Source organism: Vombatus ursinus, unplaced genomic scaffold (assembly GCF_900497805.2).
Source record: "Vombatus ursinus unplaced genomic scaffold, bare-nosed wombat genome assembly UNPS02014864.1, whole genome shotgun sequence".
Taxonomy (NCBI): domain Eukaryota; kingdom Metazoa; phylum Chordata; class Mammalia; order Diprotodontia; family Vombatidae; genus Vombatus; species Vombatus ursinus.
In genome coordinates this window covers 16,712,227-16,720,158 of record NW_020954642.1, presented here as the reverse complement: position 1 = coordinate 16,720,158, position 7,932 = coordinate 16,712,227, and positions in this window count along the sequence as shown.

The following is a 7,932-nucleotide window of genomic DNA, read 5'->3' as shown; positions in this document are numbered from 1 at the left end:
AAATGGTAGCAAGTCTTCTGGGAGTCTGGGTGGGGTCTTTATCATTATTTTGAGGTCATATTTGCTTAACACAAGGGACTGCTGGGGAAACCAGGATTAAAAAGGTTGGGAGTCAGGGAATCTGGGTTCTAGATGCAGCTCTGACACTAACTGACTTTTTGATTTGGGGCAAATCACTTCAACCTTTTGGTCATTGGCTTGCTTTTCTGTAAAATAAGAGTGTTGTCTAAATGATTGGTAAGGGACGTTATGGATCTAATACCATATAATTTCTGGGACAGTAACCCGTTTTCTACATCTTCTTTCCCACCCCCAACCATCAAGACTTACCAGTCCCCTGTGTCCCTCTACTAAGGCATTTGAAGCTGAATCAATGAAAATAATCAATAAATGAATCAATAATGGTTGGTAATGGGTTAATGTATTACTTCCTTCAAGCAGTAGATAAGGACCAAATGTATGGTTCAGGAAGCACGTAAAGCATGTTAAAGCTGAAAAAGTCATTATAATATAGGAAGTTAGAACATATACAACAGGGTGCATATGATTCTGGAACCCTTGGCAGCTTCTGAGGCATTCTGGGTACTCATAGTTATAAACTATGGCTCAAGCCCCCATCTAATACATTTTCTATCAGCATACCAGGAACTGTAATTTGAATAGCAAAGTTTTTAAATTAGGATAGAACAGACAATTGAATAACCAGGGAAAATAATTGTCCACAGTGTATTCCCTGTCCTCCTCTACGCTGCTCCCCTCCCCCCACCTCTGCACACACAAAGGGGCATAATCTGTTACTGCAGAGATATCAAACATGCACCTGATTGTGGCCTGCCAAGTATGGCCAAACCAAATTAAAATGTAATTGGGAAATATTTAACCAAATAAATAGATAATATTATAGCAGCCCCTGTTTGTATTTGAGTTTGATACCACTGTCCTGTAGCTTTTCACTCTGGTCAGTGATCATCTTGTGCTTACATCTTTCATGGTTTTGTGCCCCAGAAACGGGTTGCTACTCTACTCTCTTCCAAAGCTGCCATTTACCACCCCTCTGCTGAGCTAATGCCATCATCTGTTAGACCTGTCATCTGCTACTGGGGGTTCTTAGCAAATGTTGCTTTTTTGTGATACTGACTGCTAATGTGCCTGGTGCTGATCAACACAGTTTCAGTTCTTTTGTTAGTCAAGCCTGTTACATTATGCCTAGCTACATATAAAAGGGCTTTTAAAGTAACTGTCAAAACCTTTTATTTTTTCCTTCACATTGATTCCCTCCTCTTATCTCCTCCTTTTTAGGAAACCCTTCTAGCTTCCCCCACCCCCATGGTTAGGGCAAGTGAATTGTTTCTTACATCATCATAGTATCCCTTGTATCCCTCCTCTTCCCCCTCCCTGAAAGTCATCTCATATGACAGATAGTATTTTTTTAGAGAGGAAAAAATGTTAGCACAACTGATTGATACCTTGAAAAAGTCTGAAAACCTGTGGAATGTGAATTGTCTATGAACCTCTGGGCTGAGAGTATCTTATTATTTCTATTCAAGTCCCACTCGATATTTATAATAGTGTTACATTTTTTATTTTTTTGGTATGCTGTCATTCTTTCTATTTACATTGTGTATATTGTTTTCTTGACTCTGCTTACTTCACTCTGCATCAGTTCACATAGATCCTTCCATACTTCTCTGTATTCATCACACACACATCATTTCTTATAGCATAGTAGTCCATTACATGCATATATCACAGTTTGTTTAGCTATTCTTCAATTTATGGGTATCTACTTTGTTTCTATTTCTTAGCTATCACAAAAAAGTGTTGCTGTGAATATTTTAGAGTACATGGGACCTTTTTTTCTTAATGATAGCTTCCTTAGGGGTATGGTTCACAAGGTATGGATGTTTTAGTCACTTTATTTGCATAATTCCGAATTGCCTTACAAAATGGTTGTACCACTTCACAGCTTCGCCAAGAGTGTATTAGTATTGGGGCAGCTAGGTGGTGCAGTGGATAGAGCACCGGCTCTGAAGTCAGGAGCACCTGAGTTCAAATCCGGCCTCAGACCAAGCACTTGACACTTACTAGCTGTGTGACCCTGGGCAAGTCACTTAACCCCAATTGCCTAAAAAAAAAAAAAAAAAGAAAAGCGTAGTAGTATGCCTATCTCTACACAACCCCATTCAACATTGGCTGTTGCTATTTTTTTTGGTCATTTTTGCCAATTTACAGGGTGTGAGGTGAAACTTCAGAGTTGTTTAGTTGTGTGTTTCTCTTACTCTTAGTGATTTGGAACATTTTTTCATGTGGTTGTGAATACTTTGCTATTCTTTTTAGAACTGTTTGTTTATAATCTTTGACCATTTACTTATTGAGTTATTAGTCTTTAAATATGTGTGCACACACATACATAATTTATATACCTTTGATACCAAACATAGCTATACCAGAGAAATTTGATACAAAGATTCCCCCCCCCCCCCATTCAACCACTTCCCTTCTTATGCTGGATACATTATTGTTGTTTGTGCAGAAGCTTTTCAGTTTCAAATGGTCAAAGTTATCTATTTTATCATTTGTAATTGCCTCTATCTCTTATTTGGTTAAGAATACAGCTCTTAGTCATAGCTGTGAGAGGTGTATGGTCTAATTCTCTTCTAATTTTTTTGTAGTATGATCTTTAGTATTAAGATCACATATCCATTTAGAATATTAGAATTATTGTGGTATGTGGTGTAAGGTATTGGTCTAAGCCTAATTTCTATCAGACTGCTTTCCAGTTTTTTTCCCAGTAATTTTTTTTAATCAAAGAGGAAGTTTTTCCCAAAGTAATATGTTTTCTACTTTATCAAATAATGGATTATTTAGTTCTACTGTTTCTGAATCTCCTTTGTGTAATCTGTTACAATGATCTATTTATTTTTTTAACCAATATCAGATGGTTTTGATGATTGTTACTTTATGATATAGATTGAGGTCTGGAAGTGTTATTCACCCTTCCTCCTTATATCTTTTCATCATTTCCCTTGATATTCTAGATCTTTTGTTTTTCCAAATGAATTTTGTTTTCATTTATTTATTTTTAGCAAACTCTGCAAAATATCCCCTTGTTAATTTGATTGGTATAGCATTAAAAGTGTAAGTTAATTTTGGTAGTATTGTCATTTTTATTATATTGGCATGCCCTAACCATGAACACTGAATATATTCCTCCAGCTATTTAGATTGTTCTTTATTTCTTTGAGAACTTTGTAATGGAGTTTATGAGTCTTTTCTGTGCTTTGGGAGGTTTATCCCTGGATATTTTGTACATTTTGTAGTTATTTGGAATGAGACTTCCATTTCTATTATTGCTTCTTGTGTTTTGTTATTATATAGAAATGTGATTAATTTTTGAGGATTTATTTTGTAATCTGAAACTTTGCTGAAGCTGTTGTTATTTGTTCTTTGTTTTCAAAGAGGACCAATAACATCACAGGGTGATGTTTTGACTTGCATATGAATTGGATGTAATTGAGACAGAGTTATACAAAATTATCAGCCTCACTCTCTCTTTCTGAGCCATCAAAGTCCAGTGGAAGGACAAAAATCAAGATGACTGGCAATGGCCTAGGATATAGCAGATGACCTTAGCATCTTTGATGTCTGACCAAGCTCTAAGCCCTCCATAGTGCTTCAGCCATCTTCATGGCCATTGGAACAAATTGTTCTCATTTTCCCATTCTGCCAGGGTAAGTCTTCACATGCTTGGGGTAGACATTCCCCTTACTCATTGATGTGTTTGACGTCTATCAGTTACCCTCAGCTTCATTTAGTTAGTCTGCTGAGATGATATTGAGATGGTATGACAGCTGTGCATATTACAGCTCTTGGAACCGCATGCGAGATTGTGTGATAGGTGGATACCAAAAGTGGATAACACTGCAAAAGGTTTGGCAAGCCCTCACACCAGATGTGTTGGTCCTCCTTGAACACCCCATACCCTGAAGCTATTAATTGTCTCAGTTACTATCTTTGCTTATTCTCTAGGGTTTTCCAAGTAAACCATCACAGAATCAGTAAACACTGATAGTTTTATCTTCTGTTTACCCACTATTATTCTCCTAATTCCTTTCTATTGTCTTATTGCTAACATTTCTAGAATTGTATTAATTAAGTGGGGAGAGTGAGCATCCTTGATTTACTCCCATATTTATTGTAAAATATTCTAATGTATCCTACATATATATATATATATATATATATATATATATATATATATAATACTTGCTTTTGATTTTGGTTTTGCTATGCCCATACTCTGTGTGTGTGTGTGTGTGTGTCTGTATCTGTGTCTGTGTTTAAAGAGAATTGTAGTTTGTCAAAGGCTTTTTTTTGCATTTATTGAGATCATTGTGTGGTTTGGGATGTTTTGTTTTTTAATATGATTATATTGATTGTTTTCCTAATATTGACTTATCCTTACATCTCTGATATAAATTCCACTTGATCTTAATGAATGATTTCTTTGATAAATTGCTGTAATCTCTCTGGTATAATTTTCTTTAAAAGTTTTGAATCAATGTTCATTAATTATATTGGCCTATAATTCCCTTCCCATGTATTAAGATAATATTTGTCTTATAAAAGGATTCTGGTAAGGTGCTTTCTTTTTTAGTTTTTGAGAATAATTTGTGAAGTAAGGGTACTAACTATTCTTTAGAAGTTTGATAGAATTCTGTGAATCCATCAGGTCCAGATATCTCTTGATTTCTTTCTTTTTTTCTTTTTATTTCTTCCTTCCTTCCTTCCTTCCTTCCTTCCTTCCTTCCTTCCTTCCTTCCTTCCTTCCTTCCTTCTTTCCTTCCTTCCTTCCTTCCTTCCTTCCTTCCTTCCTTCCTTCCTTCCTTCCTTCCTTCCTTCCTTCCTTCCTTCCTTCCTTCCTTTCTTCCTTCCTTCCTTCCTTTCTTTCTTTCTTTCTTTCTTTCTTTCTTTCTTTCTTTCTTTCTTTCTTTCTTTCTTTCCTTCCTTCCTTCCTTTATAGCTAGATCTATTTTCTTTTTGAGATCAGGTTAAGATCCTCTCTATCTGATCTTCTGATAGTTTTGATGGTTCTCCTTTATTTCTTTTGTCTTCTCAGTTTTGTTAGCACATATCTGTACATAATACATTGTGATTATTCTTTTATTTCTTTTGGGTTTGCTATGATTTAACTTTGCTCATTTGCCATTTTATTGATTTGATTTTCTGCTCTCTTCCTTTTATCAATTTTACTAGTTTTTTTCAAAAAGCCAGCTTTTGCTTTTATTTATCACCTCTATCATCTTCTTTGTTTCCAAATTATCTATTTTCTCTCTGATTTTTAATCTCTTCTTTTGTGCTTATTTTAGGATTATTAGTTGATTTTCTAATTTTTTCAATGCATATTCAGTTCATTGATCTGTCTTTTTCCATTTTGTTAATGTATGATCATAACAATTTGATTTTGTCCTTGAGGATTGCATTAGATACATCTCAGAAATTTTGGTTTGTTGCCTCATCATTAGCATTTTAAAAAACATTTATTCATTGTTTCTATGATTTATTTTTTGACCCACTAATCATTAAGATTTCATTGTTAAGTCTCCATTTGGATCTGTATCTTCTGTTTGTGGTCCCTGAACCAATTTCTATTATTATTGCATTATGATCTGTAAAGGATGCATTGATTTCTGCCTTTTTACATTTGTTTGCAATATCTCTGTGCCATAGTACATGTTTTCTTTCAGAAGTTCCATGTAGTGCAGAGAAGTATGTATGTATGTATGTATATCTATATCTATATCTATATATATCTATATATCTATCTATCTATATATATATATATCTGTTTTAGGCAATTGGGGTTAAGTGATTTGCCCAGGGTCACACAGCTAGTAAATGTCAAGTGTTTGGTCTGAGGCCAGATCTGAACTCAGGTCCTCCTGACTTCAGGGCTGGTCCTCTATCCACTGCGCTACCTAGCTGCTCCAATATGTTTATTTTTTGCTGTCCCATTTAGAAGATGCCACAAATCTATTAACTCTAGTTTCTCTAGAAATTTGTTCAGTTCTATTTTTCTTTTTTGTTTATCTTTCTGTTAGACTTACCTAAAACTGATAGAGGGATATTGAAGTCTCCTTACTGTCTATATCTTCTTGATGCTCAGATAATGTTTCTTTTATGAATTTGGATGCTAAGACATTTGGAGCATATACATTTATTACTGATGTTTGTTTGTCATCTATTGTTCCTCTCAGCATAATACAGTTTTCTTGTTTGTCTCTTTTCATTTTTTGAATGTTTGTTTTTTCTTTGTCTGATAGCATGATGGTAAGTCCCCATTTTTAAAAATTCATTTGATGTATAGTGAATTTTCCCCTCATCCCTTCGGTTTTATTTTGTGTATGTAATTTTTAAAATGTGTTTCTTATAAACAGCAGGTTGTAGAGCTTTGTTTTCTTATCTAATATGTTATTTTTTTTCATTTTATTGGACTGTTTAATCCATTCACATTTAAAGTTATTAGAATTAAGTTTATATTTTTCCATATGTCTCAAGCTGATTTTATTTTTAAGTTATGATATCCCCCCTCTTCTGCTATAAACAAATTTAAGTTCTTTAAATTATTTTACTTTAATCTTTAAGGCAACCCTGTACTCACTGGCACTCTTCCCCTCTGCCCCTGATTCCTTCTTCTCATTTGATACCCCTTTCCCTTTTAGGTTTTGGTGTATTTGTTCCTCTTTCCTGATTTTATTTGGTTATATTTTTATTCTTCCTCTTTTTTCTTGAAAGTTAGTAAAATAGATTCCCCTTTCTTCTACTCCCCTTCATCTAATTTTGTTCATTAATTTTTAAAATTTCATTTTGATGCCCCTTTCTAAAAAGGATTTCACTCACTCTCTTCATTACCCATCTTCTCTTTATATTTACTTTAAACCCCTGTACTTTGATTTATGACCCCCTATAATCATCTGGTCTTTCTCTTTTCTTTGTATTCTTTATATAATCAGAGCTTCCAAGGTATCCATTGTAGGCCCTGCCCTCTAGGTGCTTTTTGCCACTCACATGAAGGTTTTACTCCATGGATTCCCCTTTTCTGTTGTGCCTCACTCTTAGAACAATGCCAATTATTACAGGTATCAGGGAGGGCACTGTATCATTGAGACCCCTTCCTCTCTGATCAATACCCCCTTTTGTTGACTTTTTCCGCTATATTTGCTTGGAAATCTCCTCTCTGTGTCCATACTTTCCCACTCCTCCAGGTGCTGGTTGTTCCCAGGAGTTCCACCTCCCCTCCTCTCAGGGCAAGTAAACTTTTCAGTCACCAAATCACCCAGGCCTCAATCAGTGTAAAGTGCTTATCTCTTTTCACCCATAGGAGCATTCATCAATGGAACCACCTCCTGCCTGCAAAGTAAGACATTCTCCCTTTCCTTCTCCTTTTGAATCTTTGCTCCCTCTTCCTCACCCACTTTCCTGTAGGCTCTTATCTTTCTGAGAGCACAGAGGTCACCTTTCCTTCATTGGTAGCCCTTGATTTAACCCTAGCACATCACTTACTCCTCACCATCCCCCTGACCCCCACTTCCCTTTCATTTATCATGTGGTAATGTAGTCTTACAAAAGAAGCATTCAGTTCTAGGCATGGTGTGTCCAAGCTCTGTCCATTATTCCCCCTGTCCACCTCTTTACTGTTTCCTCTACCAAATTTCCACTTTCACTCTTGTCTCCTTGTGTAACTTTTGAAAGATATCTCTTACTTGTCTTTCTGTCACCACTCTGTTGCTGTTGCTTTCTGCATTTATTCACTCATACTGCAATTCTATTGTTTGGGGTTTTAGAGAAGCAAACAATATCTTAAGTTTTGGTTTTCTTCCTTCCCTCCTTCCTTCCTTCCTTCCTTCCTTCCTTCCTTCCTTCCTTCCTTCC